We start from the raw sequence: 10,915 nt of genomic DNA, 5'->3' as shown, positions 1-10,915 counted from the left end.
TAGTATTTTATAATATTAATGATTTAATTATAAATAAAATATTAATATTTAAATGATACATTATTAATATTATAAATAAAATATAAATTATTAATATTTAAAGAATAAAAAAATAAAAAATCATAATAACATTTAAATTATAAATTAAATATTATTATTTTCAATATTAATGATTAAATTATAAATAAAATATTAATATTTAAAGTATCAATTTTTAATATTTTTAATAATATAACCCTAAAATAATTTTAAAATAAATAATCATAATAATATTTAAATTATAAATAAACTATTAGTATTTTATAATGCTAATGATTATATTATAAATAAAATATTAATATTTAAAAAATAAATTAAAATAAAAATATATATAATAAAAGATTTTTTATTTTTTATCTTCTATTTTTTATTTTAAAGTTATTTTTATCAATCAAACACGGTAATAAATTATAATAATTATTCCTACTCTGTTCCATTTATCGTATCAAATTGCATAATAATTATTTTATTTTATTTTTACAGAATAATTATTTTACTTTATTTTTATTTATTTCGTAAACCAAAATTGTACTAAAATTTTTATTGATGACAAAAAGTGCTTATTTAACTCTTTAAAATAATATTAATAAACAATTTTACATTGATTTGTTTAAGTAGGACCCAGTAATCTTTTGCCACCTCGATTTAGATGTCAAAATATCATACACGGCATTGTACAATTAGCCAATCAAAAGAAAAAATTGCCATGTGGGTCCCGTCATTAATTATAATTTTGGGCTATTTGAGATTTTTTTTTGGTTGAAAATTAGGCTACTTGAGACTTAAGCCAAAGTTTGTGAGGTTTTTCATCAAAATTAAAAATAATAAACTGATTGAGTTTAATGAAAAAATCATTGATGAGGAAAAAATTTACTATAAATATCATCTAGTACGTAAAATTTGATTAATATTTATCGAACGACGAAAACTCTATCATAACTTGTAATAAAGTATCAAAACTTATTTCAAAATTTTTAAATTTAGTACAATTAATTTATATAAAACTATCTTTTAATTTATCAATTTGAAGTTTAGTTTTCATTTAATGGGTTTTAATAAAAAATTTCATAAACTTGATTAAGGAATTTCACATAATTAGTCTTTCTTGCTCCCAGACTTGTGTGTTTGATTTTTAATTACTTTTATAAACAGAAAAAAAACGTAAAGCTTTGATTATAATAAAAGAGTGATATTAATATCTCCAAATTAAATGTGAACGTTGTCTAAGTTTGTGTTAGTTTTTCTCTTTATTATCTAGTTGTTTGTTTAACTCATTAATTAAGAGATAAAATCAATAAAATAAACATAAAGAATTAATTGAGGATGTACCTTTTGTTTATGTACATATAAAGAAATCAAAAGAATAGAACATATTGGAACTTAATTTACCAAAATAATTCTAATTACTCAAAATACAAGTTTCGTTAACATAAAAAGGACAAAAAAAACAAAATTAATGTCATAATCTCCTTTTTTATTATTATTTTAATAAAGTTTATATATATAATACTATAGAAAAAAGAAAAGGGGTGAATGTCATAATCATGATTTGAATGAAGGAAGAGGGAAGAAAAGGAAAGGTACTGAAGTGTATAGGGTTGAGGAAGGTGGCATTTAGAGAGCACAGGAGAATCGTGTGTCGAGGATTAGTCACCCTTTCATTAACCCACGCCCTCATGAGTTACGCTCACGTTCTCTTTGGTACAACACATTCCCCTTTTCTTTTTATCATGGGACCAATTATATTCATCTCTCAATTATTCATTAAAGCTTAAACAACAATTAAAATAAAAAGAATCTAAATCAATAAATTGAAAAATCTTATTGAATATGTTAAGAATATACAATTTGAAATAATTTTAATTTAAGTAGGAATTTTTATTACAATTAATGACAAATTTTTAATATTCAATGAGTGAAGATAAAATTTTGTATATAATTACTTGTTTTAATTAATTTTGTTAACGTACATATTATTGATCTTTTCATTGAACTCTATTGAATTTATTAGTTATAATTTTAAATTTAATTTTTAACGGGAAACTTCAAAAACTTTACCACTAATTATTGCCTCTTAAAAATAATTTACTTATTTAAAAGTGATTAAATAAAAATTAATATAAAAAATCGAAATCAATATATTGAAAATTTTTATTACATATATTAAGTATGTAAAATTTAAAATAGCTTAAATAAGTTTTTCTACTTGATTTAAATAAAAACTTTTATTAAAATTAATGATAAAATTTTTATCATTCAATGAGCAATGATCAAAATTTGTATATAATTACTCTAATTATTATTGTTTTCTCATTGTACTCTATCAAATTTATTGATTTTAATTTTAAATTGATCGTTTTTAATAAAAAAAACTTCAAAAAACTTTACTGACCATAATAAAACTTTGTACCACGTTAAAATCATAAATATGCTCATTTATTATATGCATAAAAAACCTGTGATGGTAATAATAATTACCTGTGGAAATGTTGTTCTTGTCACATGATGAATTGGTCAAGAACTCAAGGTCACAAGTCGCATTTATTTTTTCTTCGTAATCTGGAACCATCCTTTGCTACGTGTGTCGACCATATGTAAGGCACACATTTTCCATTAAATTACTTGTTTTATCTCTGTATTAAAATGGATTCACCAAGGTTTTAGAACTAGCTTTTTATTATTAAAACTCCACTTCTTTGGGAGATTCTCTATCCATTTGCTGTGAAGTTTAGTTCTCATCAATGGTTATAGATAAACTGCATTGTTTTATCTCGATCACGTCAATTTCTTTTTCTCACTTTTCTCTGCCACTATTGAGAACTTTATCCTCTCTCTTTGAAAAGGTGCTGCGCACTTGGTATCAACATTAGGCAAATAGGCAATATGCTAGTAGTTTTATCCTAAGGGAAAAGTGTCCTCCAATGGAGACATGTAAAGGTTGAGAAAGTAGAAAACATTGATCACAAAATGACAACCCAAGTCTTAATTAAGTTGACTGGCCAATTGGTTCTTCATTCACAAAATTAGTGGAAAAAAAAAAGATTTAAAAAGCACTTGTAAAGTCTAATAAGGTTGGTTTTATCCAGATTCAAACTTTGGATAGGATATTCATTCTGACACTTTATTAAGTAATCGATTTTATCAAGAGTTTGTAACATTGAAAAGAACCCAAATTATATATTAAATGTAAACTCTAACACTAAGAAAATGAAATATATACTTATTATACATTCTTGTGCAAAATCAATTTCCCAGCTGTAACTTCTTAGGGTCACTTCCCTCCCATATATACCAAAAACAAGTAGTGGGAATTACTATTAAATTTCCAAGTAATGTAAATCTGACTCATGTTCTTCTCACTTTGTGACGAGAGGGGGTACTCCATTTTGGCTCCTTATTGTCTTTTTTTTTTTTTTTTTATGATAGTGATGTCCACGTAAATGTTTACATCTGTTTGTTCTTAGTAACTTACCTCAAAACCAATGTTACTTAATGATAGACACATAGAAATTAGAAGCATCCTTGATCCTCAAGGAATAAAAGATAATGCTTTTGGAAAAGAACAATTTCTCTTGATTTCCTTCCTTGTCCGCAAATCAGGACTCCTTCTTTGGTTTAGACATCTAGGGCAGAGATGCTTGAGTGAGAGCTTGAGTGAGATAACCTAGAAACTTTATTTTTAAGATAAAGTACATTAACGTTTTAAAGTTTTAGTTATAATTTTATATGAGTTTATTAATTTTTAAAATATACAATCTATTCAAAAAGAATATCTTTCATTGAATACATAAGTTCAGTTATTAATAAATTGTTATGTTTCTCTTAATTTGATTACGTAGTAATATTAAAAAAATAATTTTACTCTTTATTAATTTTAAAAATTATTAAACTATAAATTTTTTTTAAAAAAATTTACTTAACTCTTTTCGGCAATCGGCCACCTGGCAATTGGATCTGGTTAAAGAGAACCAAATTCAGCATGAGATCGGTTATTGTGGTGCTCTCTAGGAGCACCGATCGTGGTGCTTCCTAAGGAGCATCAATCTAGGGGAGCACTAGATCAACACTCTCCAGATTTGAAGAGAATTGGTCAGATCTGACATTTCACAATCAAATTTGGTTACAAGATGGTTAATTGAGATAAAAGAAACAAAAAAAAAGTGAAAAAATGAAGACATTTTAAACATTTTACGCTTAGTTAATGTGGTTTACATGTTTAAGATATAATATTTATTTTAAAAATTAATAAACTCGCGTATAATTTTAATCAAAAGTTGAGAAAGTGAATATATTTTCCTTTAATTTTTATGAAAGACAAGTGATTTTTCCACTTACAGTCATGGCGATGGGAACTGCTTTAGTTATGTATCAGTGAAATTGGTCACCCCCCTGCTCCTATCCTTCTATCATTTTCGTGTTGTTGAATTGACAAATCAGCTCCTTGTTACAATGGTAGTGAAAACGCTATATTGGAAGATCATCATCAAGTTTGCTTAGTTTAATATATTAATGAAGACAATAACAGCCAGCCAATAAATGAGTGGTAAGGGTTGTTGGCTTGGTGAGATTAAGATGCACACAATATATAAATATCGTGGCCGGTAGCACATTGAGTTATGATATAATAGTCTAGAATAATTTGTAATAATCTCTTGAGACAGCACGAGTTATGCATAGGCTTAAAGATTTTTTTATATTTGGAAAATATCACTTACATAAGTAAAAGAAAGCTCAGAAGGGCTTCCTCCTCTAGCCATGTGGAGGAACACCCAGATCATAATTCAGTTTTATTTTAACGGCAAGGAAAAATATATCTAACTATCGATATAAAAGTACTATAGGTCTTTTCTTTTTTTCCTTACAAGGTGATTGATTGAATAAATTTTTTAAAAGTTCATGATAGGTAATCAATAATTAATTTTTGAGCATTCTTCTTCGGTATTTACTTATTTTGGTATGAATTATAATAACGTGATGATAATGTGTAAAAGTTTTATAATTACTTTCATGTAATTGTGTTTGTGAATTAGTAGTCGAATTGAGATGAAAAATTTTAGATGCTGCTAAGAAGAAGCTTGAAGTAAATACCAGACAAGTAATCCATTTCTAACCTCAAAAGCACACACGAGACTCAAAGCAATAGGCATGAAATGCAAAGTAGCTAGGTAGCGCGTACATGGACAAAGCAAGCTTTAGGGCAAAAATGCCTGAAAAAAGAATCAATCATCCCCTTCGTCCATGCATGTGATTAAGCAATGCATTTCAAGCAAGTGCTCCAAATCCAAAAAAAAGTGGCACTTATTTCTCAATGGGGGCATGCAAATGGACAATAGACAGCACCCATGTTACCCATTCCTGGCGCAGGATCCCCCTCTTTTAACTCACTATTTCTCTGTCTGGCAATGTGATTTAACAGCACTCAGGTGATTCAAAGTCATGCATTATCTTTCCCCTTTTAGGATTCACCAACATCGTATTTGTTTGATTTGGGGCTGGATATTCCTCATTGGCCAAATGCTTGATACTGTATAAACTGCTTTGGTTGTAGTGATATCCGTCTATCAAGATAAAGCTTGGTTCCAGGAAGAAAAGCCAACAAATGAATAGTAGAAAGCCAAAATTAACCTTGGGAAATCCCTTCAAAATCACATCATCGACATAAAAACAAAGCCACTTGCTTTGCATTCGACAAGGGCTTTTGCAAATCTGTGCGCCAATCTGCCCGTGGTGTGCAAATTCATAATCCCGAAATGGGATTCTGCCACTTTTGATTCCTGAAATTGGAATATGACTAGGCTTGGGTGAAGAACATGAATATTCCTTAAATCAAAACCATGTTTTGGTGATGGATTAACCTGGTTCCAAAGCTGGGTTTGACATCATATCAAAGCCAGGGTTTTGCTACAAGTTGTAAATTTCCACCACCAGTTTAGCACCTACACATACCTTAACCTATCTTGAATATCTATTAATGATGCTTGTTTTAGCTATTGTGATCATCAAGATGGAATTTATGTCCGAAAGTGATGACCAGAGGGTTGGAAGTTTACAGGTTCAAGTCAAGATCAGCATGAATTCTAGCACCCGCACTCTATTGAACCCAATACTCCAATGGCCCAATGCTTAACCCCAACAACCCAATACTCCAATGGCCCAATGCTTAACCCCAACAACCAACCCCCAAACCAAACCCATATTTGTTGAAAACAAATATAAATCGACATTGATGTCTGTTCGTGTTTGTGTTAATCTTAGGTTCAAGTTCCTGAAGATTACATGAGGATGAACTCTTTTTTGGGTTATCGAATTACCATAGGATTAGATTTGTGCAATACGATCCTTATACTTTTTCTTTTATTTTTTCCTTATCTTAATTTTTCTCTTTATTTTCTGCATTTTCCTTTTTCTGTATTTTTCATGGATTTTTAATTTTCATATTTTTTCTTTATACTTTCTGTATTTTAAAGTTTTCTATATATTTTTTGTACACTTAAGACAAATGGGATTCTATAACTGCCCATTTTTAAATTTTTTTAAAATAAAAAATTATGTAAAGACTTAGACACCATTTTAGCCGGAATTATCAAACTAAAAAAATGTTCCTCACCTTTTGAAAGAAGCTTCACAATTTTAAAAGAACTAAAAAAAATAATACTCCAATAAAGCTCAACAATTTTAACCGAATAAATATATATCTCAAGTGCATGGTATTGCTACAAGTTTTTTCCTTACCTCTCTCTTGTTTTTTCTATGCTTCCATCATTCATGTTTAAATCAGCTTTCGCCAAAAAACAAGATTCTTGTAGAATGCACCGTATCGATCTGTAAACGCAAGTGATGTTATTCATGTTCTTTTCACTCAATGAGAGGGAAAAAGTGTGGCACAAAGCCATGTTGTCTTAGGAGAATAGGGTAATCTTACTCTTTAGGTCATCTTACTCCAAGATATACAAGCAATGAGTAGATCATAGTTTTAGAAAATGAGTCGAGGGGTTTGTGTTTTGTGAAGTTTTAGTATGGTTTTGACACTATTTAAATTATATCAAATACAGATTTTTTATGAGAGTGTTTAACTAATTTATTTGATTGATCATTATTTAGACAACAATTATCAATCTTTGGTATCACATGATAAGATTGATGAAATTTCAAAAAATTCTCTATTTTTGGATTCGGTACTCGAAGGGTCTAGATTATGAAAGTGTTTAGAAAGTTGATTAGAGGTGTTTATTAGAACGTGCTCATTTCAAATAATAACTACCTAATCTTTTGAAACCATTTTCATTATTTTTGTGAAAAGAAAATAGTTTTTTTTCTTCAAAAATCACAATATAGAATAAAATCTCTAATTTGACAATATTTGTACACATAACATTCCCATTCAAAGCTAGTCATGAAGTTCATACTAACAAGAGCTATGCATGTCAATTTCAAAGATTAAATACTCAAAAAGAAAGAACAAAGATTGCCCCTTTAGACACCATATTTGTTCGAGGTTTACAAAATCATATATCTAGAATCAGCTTTCTAGCGATTGAAATTAAAACAAATAACTATTTACAATTAATATCAGTTTATATTTTTCTCTATCAAGAAAAGCCATATATTCATACAATTAACTAATACAATGTAGCTTTCTTTACAAACTCTTTTAAAAGTGCTAAATTGAAATCCAATACAACATAATGTATATTTCCTTTTTCTGTAGCATAGCTACAGGTACCATCCTAGTGAATTATAATAGCACGGTGATAACGTGACAATTTTTATGATTATTTTCATGTAATTGACTTTGTAAATCAATAGTTGAATGAAAATGAAAATTTTTAAATTTTGTCAAAAAGAAGCTTGATGTAAAAGCTAGAAGTATAATCCATTTCTAACATCAAAAGCACACATGAGAATCAAAGTAATAGATATGAAATGCAAAGTAGAAATAGCATGTATGTTACGGATCTCACATAAAAAAGAGATGAAATGGAGCTTGAGTTTATAAATAAGGGTCTTCCTCCATCTAATAAGTATATTTTTTTAGTTGAAATTATAGGCTCATAAAAAATGATATAACCTACCTAATTCTTCATTAGTATGAAACCCTCCACGAGAAATACTATAAATTAAAGTAAATTCGCATTAAGGTAAATCTCTCTTTTATAAGTAACAAAGTCAATGTAACCAAAGCAGATCACAATTGGATGGAAGAAAGAGTCACAAATCTACATAAAAAAAGATATAAAATAAATTTTGGATTTATAAATAAGAATATTTTCCCATTTAATAAGCATTTGATATTTGATGAGAAAAAAGAATCATTCATTCCTTTCATCCATGAATGTGATTAGGCAATGCATTTCAAGCAAATGCTTGAAATAAAAAAAAAAAAGAAAAAAAGGGCCACTTCTTACTCAGTGGGGGCATGCAAAATGGACAATAGACGCCACCCATGTTACCCCATAGCTGGCGCAGGATCCCTCGCTTTTACCTCACCATTCCTGTGTCTCTCAATGTGATTTAACAAGCACCCAGGTGATTCAAAGTCATGCATTATCTGTCTCCTTTTTCGCTTCACCAACATCATATCTGTTTGATTGGGGGCTGGATATTCCTCATTGGCCAAATGCTTGATATATACTTTATAAACTGCTTTGATTGCGGTGATATTGGTCTATCAAGATAAAGCTTGGTTCCAGGAAGAAAAGCAAGCAAATGAATGGTGACAAAGCCAAAATTAACCTTTGCATTCAACAAGGGCTTTGCAAATCTGTGAGCCAATCTGCCTGTGGTGTGCAAATTCATAATCCCGAAATGGGATTCTGCCACTTTTGATTCCTGAAATTGGAATACGACGAGGCTTGGATGTAGAACATGATTATTCCTTCAAACAGAAGCATGTTTTGGTGATGGATTTATCTGGTTCCAAAGCTGGGTTTGACATCATATCAAAGCAAGGTTTTTGCTACAAAGTTGCAATTTTCATCACCATTTTAGCATCTACACATACCTTAAGGTATCCTGTTTTAGCTGTTGTGCTCATCAAAATAGAACCAGAGGGTTGGAATTTTACAGGTTCTGGTCAAAATCAGCATGGGTTCTAACACCTGCACTCTATTGAACCCAAACTACAACCCTAAAACCCAAAAGCCCAATACTCTTTCGGCCCCAATGTTTCAACCCAACAAACAAACCCAAAACCTAACGCATTCTCTCAATCCTTCGATTCTCTTCCATCAATCACAAAATACCCTGAATATCCCAAGTCAAGGACAATATTAACTCAATTTGAGTTAAGTTCATTATTTATTTGTCAAATTTTTCGACAAAAGAATATCATTCTATTTATGTGTTAAATTCAAAAAGTTCCCTCAAAACATTTTAAAAGGATACTTGAGTCCTTTTTATTTCAAAATTATATTTTTAATCCCATAACTAGTAACATCATTAATCAACAGTATAAATATTTTAGGACATAAATACTCTCTTAAAAAAGTCTACTCATATTTCGTTTCAAAACTTAATAAAATTTACTTTGATATTTAACAAAATTTAATATTTGACAAAGAAGAAAAAAATTTAAAACTTAGTAAAATTTTAAAGCGAGATTTGTGAATGTGGTAATTTACCTCATTTTTATACTTAATAAAATTCGATATTTGATATAGAGGAAAATATATAAAACTTTTGATAAATAATAATCAAGTCAAAATCTTTTTATGTCACCTAAACCTTAATTTCAAAGAATAAATTTTGGGCAAAAATTTTTCAACAAAATTAGTAATAACAAGTAAAAAATTAATCTCTTGATTCGACACTATTAAATTTAAAATATTCATAATAGAACAAAAGATTTACTTTTAATTAGGGATGTTAATATGAGCTAGCCTAGCTTAGCTTAGACCAAACTCTTGTGAGTTGAGAAAATATGAGTTAAGCTAGGCTAATCCATTTTTTACATAGGTTTTCAAAACTCAACCTAGCCTACTCTTTGTCAGTCCCTGGATCGAGTTGGACCAGTCCACTTTTTTTTTTCAAACAAAAAATATTTTTACAATTCTACCTAACAAATTTTCTATCGATAAAATTATTTCATAATTTAATTTATAAATTGAATAATAAATATATATTACAAACAAATAAATTACATCAAGCATAAATAAGCAAATAAATTGCATTAAATATAAATAAAATTTCAATCTCTAACATAAACTTCCATCCCATAAACATAAGTATATAATCAAATAAATAAAAACTCGAATATTCATTTATGTTGTCCTCAATTCTCATCCTCAAGCAAAACATTTGAATTTTATTTGGACAATAATGATGTAACAATTTTTAAATAATTATTAATTTATCATCTAATATTCATTGGCATAAAAAAAAGAGATAGTAAATTTTAATCTTAACTGAAATTATTAATTTGATAAATAGAGGCCTTTTCTTTTATAATTAGGAGAAGGAGGATTCGAATTCTGCTCTTTAGATAGGGGATCATGTATTAATCAATGAGTCAAATACTTGAGTATAATTTGATAAATAGAGGTTAAACATATTGAAATATACAAAATAAGCGATACAATTGGCAACTAAATTATTAATTTTATATAGCTAAATATATAAAATTATTAAGACCATCTCTAACCTGAGATAACCCATCAATCAGATGAGTTGGCCCATTTAAACTCAGTTATAATATGAGTTTAAATTTTCAAGCCCAACCCACCCCACTTTCAATAAAAAATGAGTCGGTTCAATAGACTAAGTCCATTTTAACAGATCTACTTTTAATATATTTTTTCTAATGATTTTTTTTTTCAAATTGTTGGAGAAATAAAGAGTTTTATGACAATAGACTTTATCTCAAGAAAGAAGTTTATGG

This window comes from Theobroma umbraticum, unplaced genomic scaffold, assembly GCF_002168275.2.
Source record: "Theobroma umbraticum cultivar Fairchild unplaced genomic scaffold, ASM216827v3 scaffold_146.0, whole genome shotgun sequence".
In the NCBI taxonomy this organism is placed as follows: Eukaryota; Viridiplantae; Streptophyta; class Magnoliopsida; order Malvales; family Malvaceae; genus Theobroma; species Theobroma umbraticum.
The sequence above is the reverse complement of the archived record's forward strand: the minus strand, read 5'-3'. Positions refer to the sequence as shown.